Source organism: Trichosurus vulpecula, chromosome 1, assembly GCF_011100635.1.
Source record: "Trichosurus vulpecula isolate mTriVul1 chromosome 1, mTriVul1.pri, whole genome shotgun sequence".
NCBI lineage: Eukaryota > Metazoa > Chordata > Mammalia > Diprotodontia > Phalangeridae > Trichosurus > Trichosurus vulpecula.
Window position 1 is genome coordinate 116,870,150 of NC_050573.1, and position 17,669 is coordinate 116,887,818.

A 17,669-nucleotide genomic window follows, 5' to 3' on the forward strand; every position below is an offset into this window, starting at 1 on the left:
CCCTATTTCCCAGGAGATTTTGCCCTAATAGCTGTAGCTACAGAAAGCATCCAGTCATACCTCCTGATGCTCTGAACAATTTCTATGCTTGTAACAGCTAAGTTAACTGAACCAGGTGCTACACTCCTGTTCCTGCCATACTGACTCTGGTTCGGTACCCCACTGAATGATCACAAGCCTCGGTGACCCTTAAGACTTGAACCAATCACAAGGCTAAGTGATTCCAGTTACTTGCAGACTGTTCCCACAGGACCCAAGAACTCTTGTATTGTCCCCCAAAATGTCTGCACATATGGGCCTGCTGTACAAACCGTTTCCTCAAGACTTAAGTATGACTATGTTGGGTCCTGCCTTTTCGTGGTTTTCATGCTTAAAAACCCTAAGCCTATCACAAGCCACAAGCACTCCTTCTCAAGGGGACTTTGGTTTGCAAACCTGTTTTCCTCACTCTGAAATTAATTAAATGATTATATGATTCTTGACTCACCTGCCTCTGGCCTGCTTTGTTTGGCTCTGGCCATTCGTGAGTTACAGACTAGTCCAGTCTGGACTACATTTAAAATTCTCTTGTCAGGACCAACATATGGGGTGAGAAAAGCAACTTTGAATACACAGAAAATCTCAGAGATGGAAGGGGTCTCCTTAAAAGCCATCTAATCCAACTTGTATCTGAAAAAGGATCCTTTAATCAAGTGGTCATTCAGCTTTGCTGGAAGGTCTCCAGTGAGGGAGAACACACTACCACCAGAGCCATCTCATTCTACTATTAAGTGGCTAAATCTTAGTACATTTTTTTCTAAATTTGTCTGTTACCAATTTCTTCCTCATCCTAGTTTTACTCTTGCTCCTGCCTTCTAGTAGAACTAGCATAATAGGTCTAACGATTCTCCCACGAAGGAACCTTTTAGACACTTAAAGAAAGCTATCATGTGTCCCCTAAGTCTTCTCTTTTCCAGTCTAAAAATCTCAATTCCTTCAACTGATTTTTATATGGAATAATCTTGAGGCTCCTCATGGCTGATCTCTGCTGGATGCTCTTCAGTTTATGGAAATCCTTCCTAAAATGTCTCACTCAGATCTAAACATAATACTCCAGGTGTCATCTGACCAAGCCATAATAAAGCAAGACTATTTTCACCACTCTGGTTCTGAACATTGTACGTCTCTTAAGGTGGTGCTTAAATATAAAGGAATCCTACCAATTCCTGTGTTTAGCTTTATCCAACTGAATGACCTACTTTATCTGACTTATGAATTCAAAGGAGGCTAGGATTTGTTGACTCTAGGTTGGATCATGAAGGTTTACTTGTTTACATCAGTATTCACACTGCGTAACCTCTTATATGTATGGACCACCCAGAATTAATCACTGACATATCAGTCTGGTTTCCTAGATTTAGGGTAGCTAGGTGGTGTAGTTGAAGGAATTCTAGGCTTGGAATCTTCTTCATAGTTCAAATCCAGTCTCAGACACCATGTGACCCTGGGCTTATCACTTAACCCTATATGCTCCAGTTTCCTCTTCTGTAAGATGAGCTGGAGAAGGAAATGGCAAATCACTCCAACATCTTTGCCAAGAAAACCCCAAATGGAATCAAAAAGAGTCGGACATAACTGAAAACGACTAAACAACAACAAAATTCCTAGGTTTAAGCCTATGCACACATATCTTCACTTTTCTGAACAAAGTCAAAATACAGACCTCGGTTGATAATGATTTCTCTGGCATGAGTAAGTTTTTGACTAAATTGGTTTTTATAAAATCAACAATCCTGTCATTGAATCAACTTAGTCTGACACTTTATTTCCATTCCTTGAAATTGGAACTCATTATCTTTTCTGAAAACCGAAACTTCTTTCCAACTTTTCTATTTTTATTAAGGGTACTGCCATCCTTCCATTCACCCAGTTTTGAATCCTCGGAGTCATTGTCAACTCTTGCCTATCTCACACTCCTCCATATCTAATCACTTGCTGTCTTATTGATTGTACCCTGAGAGCACCTCTCATCTGTAACCTTTCCAGTCACACACCTTAGTTGAGGCTTTTACCTCCTTCTGCCTATATTATCATAATTGCTTCCTAATTGGTCTCCTTGGCTCCAAACTTTTACCTCTCCAATCCAATCAACTGTCAAAAGGATACCCTTTAACCACAGGTCTAAATATGCTTCTCCAACTTGAGAAGCTGTAGTGTCTCCTAGCATAGCTTCTAAAATAAAAGATACATTTCTCTGCCATTTTAATTCCAGAATGATTTGGCTCCATCCTTATTTAGGAGACTTGGTACTCATTACTCCCTTTCTCGAATTTGACATTCCATTCAAATTAGCTGGCTTGTAGTTCTGAATACAACATTCTACCATCTACCCTCATACCATGTCATGTACTCCCTCCCCACATCTGCCTCTTGGAATCTTTAGCTTCCTTCAAAGCTCAGCTCAAATACTACCTTCTGTAGAGGTCTTTCCCTTCCTCTCCCCTTCCCTGCCCTCCCCTCTGGTATATTTCCTCAGAAATTACTTTTAAAAATTACATTTTGATTTATCTCTGTTTATGTTTTTTTCGCCCCAGTAAAATATAAGCTCTTTGAAGACAGGGCTTGTTTCACTTCTGAATTTGTCTTTACAGCCCTTACCATGGTAGCTAGTACATATCTGGTGCTTAATAAATGCTTAATGAATGAAATTGTAAATCTAATCATCAAAGAGAAAGAATGAAAAGGGATATAGAGGGAGTAATAGGTTGCTATGGGCATATTTGCATCTTAATGTAAATGCATATTTGATTTTTTATTTAAAATTAAGTGTATATGAATTCATTTTAAAAATAATTATTTTATCTTCAATGGTAGAAGGAAATATGTGGGTGTCTCCAGAAATATAAGTTCTCAAAGCACGGGGCTTTTGGCTCACTGTTGCCCGTCTTTTGCTTTCACATATCATCTTTCCCCTTTGGCTGTTGTGTGCTGAGAAAACTATTTGCTCTATATTAATATTGGAAGCTAAGTCCTCATTAGTAAGTATACAGTGCACCGGGAGACCACAGATTGTATTTACCAGATGGTCCCCTCAATAAGATTTCAACAAATAAAAGCCTCCATCATTCAAACACAGAAACCCTGACTGAGGTTTTCCCTTCAGAAATTGTATTAAGCCTAGAACTTTGAGAAGTAATTACTATTTTTAAGGACCCACTAAATGAAACTTCAATAGGTCATATCTTTTTATAGTGAATCCCCTCTGGGCATATCAAAAAAGATTTCCAAGCCCAACCTTATTTCAAACAAGATTTAAATAATAGATTAATAGTCCAAAGCAAGACTTTAGGCTTTGTCTAAGAATGTTAGGCAGCATTGCATAGTGGATAGAGAGCTGGCTTTGGATCCAGGAAGACCTGAATTCAAATTCCACTTCTGACATTCTGGCAGTGTGACCCTGGGCACCTGCCCTCTAAGGGCTCTAGACAACTCTTTAAGGCTTAAAGTTGCAGAGAAGGTACTGGCCTGAATTGGTAGAGGGAACTTCCTCATCCAGGTGTTCTCTATACCTGAGTAAGCAAATTCCTTCTACCAATGAAATCGTAAGTCCAGTTCCTATGTATATCCCTCATGGTTGTAGTAGGATTTGGTCTCTACTAAATGGCCAGTAGAATACAAAGTAGTGATGGATCCCTAAAAATAGTGGGGCAGAATAGGTGAGTTTTTTTAACATACAGTTTAATGGGGTGTAAGGTGGATTTTAGTGTCTGTAAGGTACATTTTTGTTATTCTTTCTTATAGTTTAGTTCCCAGGATCCATAGCCATAACAATGTCTTGTTTCCAGGTGTCAGATATGAGTTCTCATGATCATGGTTCAAAACATCTCTACCACTCTTGCACAGCATTATATAATGATAAATAATACAAACAATTGTGCTTAAATTGTAAATACCCACTGCAACTGCACAGTAAGATATAGGAGTGAGATAATGTAAACTTGTGAGGCTATTGCTGGCAAGATGCCTTCTTTGTCTGTTGCCCCAAAGCAGGTGGGCACTGGTCAGTGGGTGGGGAAGTACAAGCTGGAACACTATGCATGCCTTGATAGGCACCCATCAAGAGCTGGGGTTTGCCTCAACCAGCCCCCATTGAGGCCTGAGCGAGTTTAGGGGAGTGCACAAGCTGTGCCTGTCTCGATTGACCCCATTGAGATGTAGGGGTAGTTGCTCCCCCTTCATGCTGGCCCCTGAGAGAAGGGTGATTAGGAAATGCAGTAGGAGTTGGTGCTCCCATTATCAGCAAACCCTCTTGTGAGAAGAATAGACTAGACTAAAGCAAGATTATTAACCCCTCTGAAGCTGTCTTCCTGTCTGACCAGATTAGGAGTGAACCTATGCTAGCAGCCCTCCTGTCTTACATGGGGCCACATCTACTAGGGAACTGGTAGCAGTTGGGTCTATGATTGATGGGAAATCTGAAGGAAACACAGTCATGGGATCCCAACAGCCTAGAAGCAGCTTTGCTTTGGCCACAGCTGAACCTAGCTAGGTCTCTGAGTTGCTTTTGATACTCATCCCTACCCAGGCTCCAAGAATCAGGTTAGATCTGTGTTAATTAAGTAATCTGTACTAATCAAGTATTAGAGACTGGATCTCAAGTTTCCAGTTTTTGGAGTAGATGACAACAGAAGAAGAGCTTTGTAATTCTGCTTGTAAAGTAAGGGTATTTCTCAGAGAATATCTGGGATTCTTTTCCCAAATGAACCATTGTGGGCTTTAGAATCTTATATTTCAAAGGGAATAATCATAATCATAATAATAATCATAATAATAATAAACTAGCATTTATATAGCACCTATTATGTGCCAGGAACTTTCCAAATATTCTCTCCTTTATACTTAGGACAACCTTGGGTTGTAGGTACTACTATTATATTCATTTTACAGATGAGGAAACTAAGATGTTAAGTGATTTTCCCAGGGTCACACAGTTAGGAAGTATCTGATACCAGATTTGAACTCAGGTCTGTCCTGACTCCAGGCCCAGTGCTCTATCCATTTTGCTCTCCCCAGCTGCTATCATTAGAGGTGATCTAATCCAATTCATATCTGAGCAGGAATCCATTTTTCACTATTCTGGATTAATCCATCTTCTATTTGAAAATTTTCAGTGGTAGAGAACCTTTTGCTTCATATGTGTTATGAAGCAACCTACCCCCTTTTAGACTGCTGCAATTATTAAAAAAAAATTCCTTAGATTGAACTGAAATCTGATTTTTTCACCCATTGCTATTAGTTTTACCCTCTCTGAATGAATATAACAAATCTTACTCTCCTTCCATATGACAATCTTTCAAGTAAATGAAGACGTGTGACTTTAAGTCTTTCATTCATTCTAATAATTCTCAAATGCTTCAACTAATTTGTGTGTGGCATAGTTTTGTGTCTCATTATTCTGGTTGTCCTCTGGAAAAATTCCAGTTTGTCACTATATTTCATAAAATATCCTTCCCTAGAAAGAACACAATGATACAAATGTGGTCTGAGTAGGACGGAGAAGAGCAGAATTATAGCAAAGCAAGTTTGCATGAGTTTTAAAATTTTTTTACTATGTCATTCTATTGACTCATTGGACTTGAATTTTGATAAATCCTGAGTCTTTTCCAAATGAATTGTTGTCTAACCTTGTCTCCAAATAACTGTCCAATTGCATTTTTGAGCCTGAGCATAAAACTTTACATTAACTTAATCTTATTTGATATAGCCTATTGTCAGTGCTTGTTGAGACAGTTTTTGATCCCTTTTTGACACAGAATATTAACTATTCTTCCCAGCTGCCTGTTATCATGATGGAAGTATCTGCAAATTCAGTGTGTGCCACTTTTGCCTTCATCCAAGTCACAGATAAGTATGCTGAACAGAACAAACCTGTTAATCATGAATGTTTGGATCTGGTTGTTTAATTAATTTTGAATTCACTTAATTGCAGGGAGAAGAGAAGAGAGCTTCCTTTGATGAAATCCTGATATATTATATCCTCAACATTTCTTTATCTATTGTTTTTGAAAACTGCCAAAAAAAGAAATAATTTCATTTCAGCATAGCCTATTCTTAATGAACCCATGCTGACTTTTAGTTATCACCACATCAATTTCTTAGCCCTTTCCAAAGGCTCAAAAACTCTTTTATAATGTGTATGAGAATTTGGCCAACAAGTGAAGTCAAACTTGAGGTTCCAAACTCCTTATTTTTTTTGAAGAACAGGGCAATATTTCCCTGCAATCTTGCTGTGCATATTCTCATATTCTTCATATTCAAACATCACTGGAGGCCACTCAGCAATCTCTATTTCCTCCATTCCTTCCATTTCCAGGTCTAGTGACGAGTTAGGTGATGATAGCTTAACAATCTCTTATCAACTCCTTATTTGAGTTTCAATTCCACATTAACCATTTTTATTTATGTTTCCCAGTCTAAGAATTAATTTAAAATATAGTTTTATTTATTTAATTATTTTATGTTTAATTTTATCTCTTTTGATTTTCAGCATTTCTATTTTAATATATATATGTGTATACATATATATTTGGGGGGTTGATTTTTTGCTTTTCTATTTTTTGTTACATGATGAATTTATTGATTGATGTCATTTTTCTTTTGTTGATAAATGACATATTAAGAGATATAAATTTTCAGCTGAACCTCATAAATTTTGGCATGTTGTTTCATAGTTACCATTTTCTTTGATGAAATTATTTGGTTTTGTGATTTGTTCTTTGACCCACACTTTATTTAGGTTTATATTTTCAGTCTTAATTTACATCTGAATATTTTCCCATGTCCCTTATTGATTTTAAGTATATTTTATTTATTTCATTAAATATTTTACAATTACATGTACATTTTTAAACATTCATTTTTAAAATTGATTTCCAAATTCTCTTCTTCCCTCCTGCTCTTCCTCCCCACCTTGAGAAGGCAAGCAATATAATCTCAATTATACATGTGAAGTAATGCAACATATTTCCATATTAGCCATGATGCAAAAGAAAACACATGAAATGTAAGAAGAATAAAGTTAAAAAATATACTTCATTCTGCACTCAGAGTTCATCAGTATTCTCTCTGGAGGTGGATAGCATTTTTCATCATTGGTCCTTTGGAATTATGTTGGATCATTGTTTAGGTAAGAGTAGCTCAATCTTTTCATCCTTGATCATTCTTACAATATTGCTATTAATGTGTACAATCTTCTCCTGGTTCTGCTCACTTCGCTTTGCATCATTTTGTATAATGCCTCCCAGGTTTTTCTGAAACCATCTTTATCATCATGTCTTATAGCATAATAGTATTCCATTATGGTCACATACCACAGCTTGTTCAGCTATTCCCCAGTTAGTGGACATCCCCTCAAACTACAATTCTTTGCCATCACAAAAAGGGCTGCTATAAATATTTTTGTACAAATATATCTTTGTTCTCTTTGTAGTAATGGTATTTCTGCATCAAAGAGTAAGTTTTATAGCCCTTTGGGCAGTTCCAAATTGTTTTCCAGAATGGTTGAACTAGCTCACAACTCCATTGACAATGCATTAGTGTCCTAATTTTTTCTACATCCCATCCAGCATTTGTCATTTTCCTTTTCTGTCATATTACTCAATCTGACTGGTGTGGAGTGGCATGTCAAAGTTGTTTTAATTTTCATTTCTCTAATCAAGTGACTTAGGCATTTTTTCATGTGACTATTGTTTTTTATTGTTACTAATTTCTTCTGAAAACTGTCTGTTTATATCTTTTTTCTATTTGACAACTGGGGATTGGGTCCTTTTTAAAAAAAATTATTTGGCTCAATTTCCTATATAGTTTATAAATGAGGTCTTTATTAGACAAACTTGTTGTAAATCCCCCCCCCCCCCAGTTTTCTGCTTTCCTTCTAATTTTGGCTGCATTTATTTTGTTTGTACAAGGCCTTTTTAATTTGATGAGATTAAAATCATTCATTTTACCTCCCATGATCCTCTCGGTCTCTTGTTTTATCATAAACTCTTCCGTTATCCATAGATCTCATAGGTAAAATTTTCTATGCTCCCGTAATTTGCTTATGATATTTATTATGTCTAAATCATGTACTCATTCCTCATTAAAACAAATCATATTAAAATAAAATAAATCATATTAACAAAGTAGATAAAATTACATGATTATGTCAGTAGATTCAGGAAAAGCTTTTTGACAAAGTACAATACTCATGTGTATTAAAAAAATTAGAAAGCAAATAATTAGATCTTTTCTTAATATGTAAATGGTCCCTATTGAAAACCAAGAATTAGTATCATCTGTAATGGAAATACATGAACTTGTTTCCAATGTGATGAGGGATAAACCAAAGATGTTCATTGTCCCCAATATTATTTTAAAACATCCTGGAAAAGCTAGCTATAATAATATGACAAGAAAAAGAAATTGAGGCAATACATATGGGCAAAAAGAAAACACCATTATTGCCATTTGTAAATGACATGTTGCTTTCAATAGAGCATTCTAGTGCTATAGCCAACAATCAATTGAAGTAATCTCAACTAGTAAATGAAATATAAAGATATGAAACAAACCCGACCCCTAAAATCATCAGTATTTATATGTATTAATAAAAAACAGGTAATAAAATATAGAAAAAATCCATTAAAAATAAAGATACATAATAACATGGGTGTCTTCTACCAAGATATGCTTGGAATTTATGTAAATAATAATTTAAACTACGCTTTAAAGTAATAAGAAAAAGTTTAGATTAATATTAATTCTTCATTGTTGGGCTGTGCAGAAGCAATTATATGATGATACTACCTAAAGTAATTGACAGATTTTGTGTCATGCCAATCAAAATACCAATATAACTAGACAAAAAAACCCCAAAATATATCTAGAGGAACACAAAGTTAAGGATCTCAAGAGAAATAATATTTAAAAGGTAAATATGAAGGGAGATATAACAAAAATAGATCTCAAGATGTACTACAAAGTACTTCTCATCAAAAACTATTTGGTACTGGTTTAAAAAATAGGAAAGATGAGCAACAGAATAAATTAGGTAAAGAAAAGCCAGAAATAATTGAACATAATGGAATCACACTTAACAAACTCAAGAATTCCAACTTTTGGGTGAATCTATCTGTCTGTCTATCTATCTATCTATCTATCTATCTATCTATCTATCTATCTACCTAATCTATTTATGTAGCTATCATTAAAAGGGAAAAATTAATGAGAAAATAGCTCCACAAATTTCTTTCCTAGTGGTTTAAAATACAAGATATATACAGAATTGATGCAAATATTTGACAGTAAGAGTCATTCCCTGATAGATAAATAGTTAGAGAATATGCAGAGCAGTTCTCATATGAAGAAATGCAAACAATTTGGAGCCATATGAAAAAAATTCTCCACGTTGCTAAAAATCAGAGAAATACAAATTCAAACAACTCAATATTCTATATTACACCTATCAGATTGTCAGTGATGGCAAAAGAGGAAAATATCACTTGTTAAAGGGGTTGAAGGAGAGTGGACATGATAATAACCTATTGGTGGAGCTGTGAAGTGATTTAAAATTAAACCATTTTGGGAAACAATTTAGGACAGTACCCCAAAAGTTACTAAGCTGTCTGTAACCATAGACATACAAATATTACTACTGGACATATATTCTAAAGAAATTAATTATAGGGCAAAAAGACCCATAAATAAAATATTTATATCAGCACTCTTTATAGTATCAAGGAAATGGAAACAAAAATAATGTCCATTAGTTTAAGAATGACTAAATAAAGATGAATATGATGGAATATTATTGGACTACAAGAAAAAGAAACAACCAGGATGGACTCAGAGAAATGTGAGAAGATGTGTAAAAACTGAAAACAGTGAAATGAGAGCGTGTTGCATGATTTCACAACCACAACAGTATGAAGAAAAATCATAGAACAGCCTTGGAATACTGATCAATTCAATGAAAAAGAATGATTTCAAAAGACATAATGGCATATATGTTGCATCTCTTGAGAGAGTGGTATAGAACTCAAAATGCAGAGGTATACATTTTCAGACATGATCAGTATGTTGATTTGTTTCGTTTGACTATATAAAGAACGGCTTCTACTTGGGATTAGGGTCCTAAGTTAGTTCCTAATACCCCCCCTCAAAAAACCAAAGTGATTTTATTACTACTCTATTAAATTATATAGAGAATCGTAAAGCATTATCAACTGTTAAGTCCTTAACTCTTATCCCTCTTAATCACACTGTTATGGTAATTAGCATGGGACTTTTTTTTGCCTTCTTCTCTTTTGGAATGCTAAGGCCATCAAGTGATTTTAATGAGTCTTGCCTTTGTTTGAATGGCGCAGGTAAAGTGGGACTATTTTGTCTTTTGTTTTGGAGTGCTTCTCAGCACTGAGGTAATCTAGTACCTTTGATGAATCTTGCCTTTCAAATGTAATGGCAAGCAAAGTGGAACTTTTTGCTGTTTTTTGTTTGAGTGCTTCTCAGCCCTGAGGTAATCAAGTGCCTTTGAGAAGTGTATATAACATCTGAGGTTGACATTTTGTTTTGGGGGGCACACTCGTTGAAAGAGTGTTGGTGATGAGAGTTTGGGTAGCCATTGAAGCAGGCCATGCCCCCCCCACCCGACCCCGCTTTGAAATCCCAGATGTTGGTGCTTCTCTCTGGTAACTATGTACGTATTGTGACTTGGTCACACAGACAGAAGCCTGGCTGTTGATGTGCTTGTAATTTCTGTTTGTATTTGCTCTGAAGTTCCGGGTCCTGGCTTTTCCCCCTGAACTGAGTGAATGGTATGTGTACGTTTAATTAAAGTAAGATTGTTAACCCCTTAAAGTTGCTTTCCTTAGAAAAGCAGATCAAAGGACCTGTGTTAGGAGCCCTCCTGCGTGCTCTTGTTGTTAGTCGTTCACCTCCACACCAGCTGCTAGCAGCATTGTTGTTACATCTTCCTCACCCCATCCCCTTCTTCAGATACAAAAATTTCTTTTTTCTCTATCATTCTTTCTTTCTCTCTCTCTCTCTCTCTCTCTCTCTCTTCCTTCCTTCCCTTCCTTTTCTCTTTTTTGAAGCAGGGATACGTTATTTCCTAGGACAAATGCATCAAGTGCATCTGACTGAAATGGATGGAAAGTGGAAACTTTTGGCCTTACCTGGAGAGTGAGTTGAACTTTTTGCTCTCCACACATCACTGCATTTGAAACAAACAATCCTCTCCATCAACTCTTCTATTGAATTTTCTCCAGGTATAGTTACTGTTCTGATGCTTAATGTTTATTGAATGACTGAAGAAATGTATCTCTTAAAAACTTTTTATTATAATTTTTAATACAGGACAGCTAAATCTTAGATAAACAGTATGTTGCTTCTATTAGGAATAAAATATGGTGCAGATTCCAGATAAAATATTATGTCAGACTTTTTTTTCTCATTCACATGCTTTTCACTCTATGCAATGATTACTGATATGCCAAAAATAGTTTAACAGGCAGGTAGAGGTTGGAGAAAAACAGTCTTGAGAAACACTTTTTATTTCTCTTAAAAGAGGTAAAAACAGGCAAATGACTCTTATAGTTCTTTTTACTAGTAAGATCTTTAAACTCTTTAACAGCAGTTTCCTCATGGCACATGCCATCTTAAAAAATCTCAGCAGTGCATATGTGCACTCAAACAAAAACATGTAGCTCCATCATCTCTTAAAAAAGTTTTGCATAAAAAATGCAAGACTTTCTGCAAAAAATGTTTCCCTTGTGTCATTCCAGGACCCTAAACCACAAAAAAGTGCGCAGTGCAATTCTATTGCTTCTCATTTCTGTAGGAAACACAGAGCAGAAGATGCCTCTGACCACAACTATCTCCTGATAGAGTGACAGCTTCTCCCTGCTTTATTTAAAATACTCCTTTTTTGGTCTTTGGTCTGGGAGAGATGGGCAAATGACTATCCTTTTATTAACAACATCCTGGCCTTATTAATAAAATGATTAAATTACCCAGAAAAAATACTCCTTTTTCAACCTGTTTCAGTAAAGTACAAACAGATGATGATCTAGCATAGGGGTGGGGAGCCTGTAGCCTTGAGGCCACATGTGGCCCTCTAGTGTGGCTCTTTGACTGAATCTAAACAAATTCAAGAATTTGTTCTGTGGAGTTTGGATTTAGTCAAAGGAACACACTTGAGGACCTAGAGAGCCGCATGTGACCTCGAGGCTGCAGGTTCCCCACCTCGATCTAGCATAATGATAAAGTACAAGGATGATAAGCTACAAACAAATGTGATCTAGTGGAGGAAAAAGCCCCCAAAACATTTAATTTCTACCTTGTTCCACATACTGAAAAAAAAAGGCTAGACAGAAAAAAATTTCAGATTTTTCTCAATTCATCCTTTTTAAAGTTACTTTTTATTTCTGAAAGCAGTTCTTAATGCAAATCAAAAGCAGTTCCTGAGTAATTGCACTAAAGTGTTTTAAAAAATATGTATGTATATATAACTTGTATGTGTATATATGTATATGTGTATATATGGTTCTGCCTTAATTTACCTCCCAGTTTTCAGGTTTAACCACAGCTCCTTTCACTTCAGAATGTGCAAATTCAATAGCATCAGCTCCCAAGTCCAGTGGCTATAGGAGTCCCTGTAGCATCTCTGGGTGATTTGTGAGTTGCTCAGGGTGTATTCTCACAACTGCTGCAGAAAGCATCCCATGAACCAAAACCTCTAACACTCAGGGTTCCTTCATGTCTTTTCCAGCAGGCCCCTGGGATTGCCATGTGTGCAGTTTATTATAGGCCATCTGTAGCATCTCTTCTGTGTGACTTACCAAATTTGTGCTGTTTTCAAATTCTTTCTTGGAATGGGCAGGACTTAGTAGCTTGGAATTGTTCCAAATTACTCTTCATCCTCACTACCTTTTCTTCTATGACTGGTGTGTTAACTAGAAAACAGGACCAGAAATGCCTGTGGTCCTCACAGCCACATCCAAGTGTTTGAGTTCTGACTGAATGTCTTTCGGTACCATCTGATTTATGGCTTGCTGTGGTCCTCCCTATATAAGTGCTCCTGTAAGGGATAGAGCTGTGGTGGGATTACTTGCAGTGCCACTTGAAAAACCCTGAGTTAATTTGGGTGTGTAAGTTTCCATCTCTTGCTTAATATTCTGAAAAAAATTGGTAATATCCTGACTCATCACATATTGGAGGCACTGAATTGGAGTTGGGCCATAATAATACCTATATCATTTTTTCAGGCTTAGTACAATTGTTTTTATGGTATCGTTTTCCCCTCTTTATATTCGATGGATTCTTGTAATTCCACCCTTTTGACTGGTGGCTGAAAGAAGTCTGAATCCAGAGTTCCCATCTGTGCTGCTGTTTTTACTGTTGTGATCGTTTGTGCTTCATTTTTTGAGGCCCACTGCCAGGATCATAGCACTATGATGGTTAAATCTCTTGATGATTGCAGCATTTCTTTTTCTTTATGGATTTTGAAGAGTTGGAAATAGATGGCACAGGGTAAACCCATAGCCTTCATCCAGTGATTTATTTCCAGTGTTGTCAGATCTAATGGTGGGTTTTTCACTCCTAGTGATTGTTCTTAAAACCTTTTCATCCATTTGGGCACATTATGCAAAGGGATTTTTTGACCCTGTGTTAAGCCAATCTCCATGAAAATAATGGGATTGAAGAAATCCCGTCTATTACTCTTTTTCTATCATGTTATGTAGAATATTTTCTGAATATTTCATTTTTACTGCTGGGTAGGTCCTAAATAGAGACTTAAGGATATCACAAGTTATATCTTAAGCCATTACAGCCATCTGTGACATCGGCCAGAAATGGGGCAGAAATGTCCACATCTTGCTTCTTTGGATCCTACATGGCTATCCACAATATTCATACTTAAATGACTGCCACAGAGTTCCTCCGCACTGATCACCTGACTCATGACCAGCTGAAATAAAACAGGATCTTGCGTTCTGTTTTTCTCTTCCAGTTCTTTACTAGCTTTCCTCTTGAATTTGGGTAGCAACTGCTGAAGAAGGTCTTTCACAGCACCTAACTCTGTTACAGCTGTGCTTTCACTGGAAAAGTGGAAGTTGGTTGTGTCTCCTGCATGTAGGACCAAGTGAAGCTGGATTTTAGCTTTTCCTTGTTGACTGATTTTCTGGCATTTAATGTCCACATACACATGGCTGATTGTAAACCTGTCTTTGCCTTCAGGTGCTCAAGCTGTCCTTTCTGCCATGAGGTTCCCAGCTCCCTGCTTCTTCGGGGCACCCTCCTTACAATCTGTAACACTTCTGATGAAGTTGCCATTCTGGCTGGAAGGAGCATGCAGAAGCCCCTGCCTGGTCCTGGAGAGAAGGTTGGTGGGGCAAATTTCTTTCAGCTTCTCTTTTAATTGGAGCTGCCCAGCACCGACCGTGCTCTTTCTGCTATCACCTCCACTGCTGGGGCGAGGGAAGGGTTTCCTCTGCCTTCTTCATTGCTGGCTGGGAGGACACAGAGGCACATGACAGGATGCAATGAGGCAGAGTCAGGAGGCCATGTGACAGAACACTTCTGTCAGGACACACTCAGTTCCCCCTCCCTCCTACCTTCAAGCTCTCCTTCCTGGCCTCTGTCTCCAGAGTGCAGACAGTAGAGAGATCTGTCCTGCCAGTGCGGTCCTAGATGACCCTACTTCACGACGCTCCTCAGGCCTCAGCTCGAGCCAGGCCCATCCCCAGTGTCCTCAGGCCGAGGGGGAGCATTAGCCTAGGCCATGAGGTGGAGGGACTTCCAGGAATTCATATTTTAAAAATAATCTCAAACAGTTTATGCTTAAAAAATAATCAAGAAGTCCAAGTCATTATCAAGGCCCCACTCCTCCCCTCCCCCCATAGGTTTTTCTTAATGCCTTTACAAGTTCTCTCCTAAGTAGAGAATGCACGTCCCAGGAGAATCCCACCCTCTCAAAGTTTCAGAGAGGGCAGTGCGGGGCTGACCCCGCGGTTCTCAGGGTTTCACACACCCACAGTGCTGAAGGCGTTTGGTCTGGCAGTCCTCTCCATGAATCTTGGAAAATGAATCTCCAGGGTTGTTTAACAGTAGCTTAACTTTAGTTGTAAAGAGATAGATTTATAATGTGTTATTGCATTTGCAACAATAGTGGCTTTTGAGGGTGAGGGAGAGAAGATTGATTTTATTGAGGTAGGAATTGTGTGGGCTACACATAGCCATTAATTTAATAAGCCGATGCTGGTGTCTTCTGAGATGTGGAAATCTTATTGAGACATTATTAGGATCCAGAGCGTGATGTGCTTATTTTGTGGTGTGGGAATGGGTTATTAGCAGGAGGGCATATCTTGCTTGCAAACTGTTTTCCCATCTTATTCGTTCTCTCTCTTTTTTTCCTAAGTTAAAATCTTGGGGATCAATAAATGTAACAGCTTGGGGGGTGGTGGAAACCTAAGGAACCATCTAATCCCATAAGCACTGGGTTTATTTGGATCAAAGGCCCTGGGTTCCGTTACTCATTCTGCTTTGTGACTTGGGGCAAGTTACTTCTTCCTTGTGGGTTCTTAGTTTCATCTATAATGGGAAATTAAGGGACTGGACCAGCACTAGAGGAGGTATCACTGACATATAGGGGGAAGGAGTCATTTCTAGAATTTGTCTTTGGAAAGAGCTATCTTACTCAAAAGGAACAAAATAGAGCATCATTAATTTCTTACTCTGTAACTCCCATCCCTTTCAATCATCCCCCCATCACACAATCCTCCCATTCCAAATCTACTTACATTTTACTGTCTGTCATGACTACTCAATAATTAACGTATTTGCTTTCATGGCCTAGAGGCAGGTAGGCTGTACAGTGGCTAGAATGCTGGGCTAGGATTCAAGAAGATTCAAATTCCTATCTTGCCTCAGACACTTATTATTGGCCCTGGGCCAGTCACTTGAGCTTCTTTCTGTCTTCGTTTCCTTAGCTATAAAATGGACATAATAATAGTGCCTACTTACCCCCTCACCTTTGCCTAGCGGCTTCCCTGGCCTCCTTCAGTACTCATGTTCTTTGTCACCTCCTTCTGTGAAAGGCCTTTCCAGGCCCTTGCCACTACTTATGTGTTCCCCTTGAGATTACTTTCCACTTATATCTATCTATCTATTTATCTAAATATATCTATCTTGTGTGTGTGTGTTGTGTGTGTGTATTCTATGTGTACATACACATTACTGCACTATTGCAGTATCCTTCTGGGAAGATCAAATGAGATAATATTTGTAAATCCTAGAGCACAGTACCTGGTACATAATAGGCACTTAATAAATGCTTGTTTCTCTCTCTGTCTGTCCCTCTTTCCCTCCCTCCTTCTCTCTCTTTCCTTTTTCTTCTTTCTCCTTTTTTTATGTTTTCTCTCTTCTAGCAACTCTGTATGTGCGTGTATACACACATGCACACACACACACAAATGTTTAAGCAAAACAAGTACCATGTTGATCATGTTAAAAATCATGCATTTCACTATGCATACTCAATCTATCTGTCAGGAAATGTATAGCGTGCTTCATCACTGGTCCTCCAGAATTATGATTGGATATTGCATTGATCAGAGTTTGTAAGTCTTTTAAAGTTGTTTGATTGCCAAATCTAACATCTTTTCTTGGTCCTTATCCATTTTTGCTTATCTTCACTATTGGACACTGTTGATCATCTATTCCTAGATACTTTATTCTAAGGTTTTTGTGTGTGTGTGTGTGTGTGTGTGTGTGTGTGTGTGTGTGTGTGTAATACTTCTCTGACCTGATTTTTCTCCTACCTGTATGATTGCTTCTTCTCAATCTCCTTTGCTGTATCTTCATTCAATACTTTGGCTCCCTTCTTTTCTCCTTCTATACTATCTTGCTTGGTAATTTCATATGTTCTTTTGTGTTCCATGGGGTCAGTTATCTTTATGTAGATCATTCCTAGATTTCTATAACTAGCCGTAGTCTCTCCTCTGTTTCAGTCTCATACCACCAAACTGCCTTTCGTATACATAAAACTGGATGTTCTGTAGGCATTTCAAACTCAACATGTCCAAAGAAGAATTCATTATCTCTCCCACAGAAACCCTTTCTCCTCTTTTCTTATCGTTGTTGATGGCACCATCATTCTCCCAGTCACTCAGGCTCATAGCCTTGATGTCATCCCTAACTATTCACTCCACATATCTAATCTCTTGTCAAGTCGTGTCATTTCTACCTTGACATCTCCTGTATGTGTCCCCTTTTCTCAGCTCATAATGCCACCCCTTTGGTACGAGTCCTCATCACGTCAGGCCTGCACTATTACAGTAGCCTTCTGGTTGGTCTCTCTACCACGAGGTCTCCCTACCATCCCAAGTCATCCTCCATTCAGCTGCCAAAGTGATGTTGTTAAAGTGCATGTCTGACCATATCATTCCCCAACTTGATAAACTCAAGAGGTCCTCTTTTACCTCTAGAGACAAAAATAAAATACATTTAAAGCCTTGGCAATCCGATCTCTTCTTACCTTTTTTTGGATTTCTTATACCTTACTCTCCTCTATGTATTCTACAATCTATCCAGCTGCACTGATCTCCTAGCTGCTACTCACATACAACAATCCATTTGCCCACTCTGTACCT

The 17,669-nt window shown here is 37.8% G+C and overlaps 1 pseudogene; it reads right to left on the reverse strand.

Moving 5' to 3' along the window:
• Positions 1-12,761: 12,761 nt before the first annotated feature.
• On the reverse strand, positions 12,762-14,352 carry LOC118834414 (annotated as a pseudogene).
• Between the last annotated feature and the right edge of the window lie 3,317 nt (positions 14,353-17,669).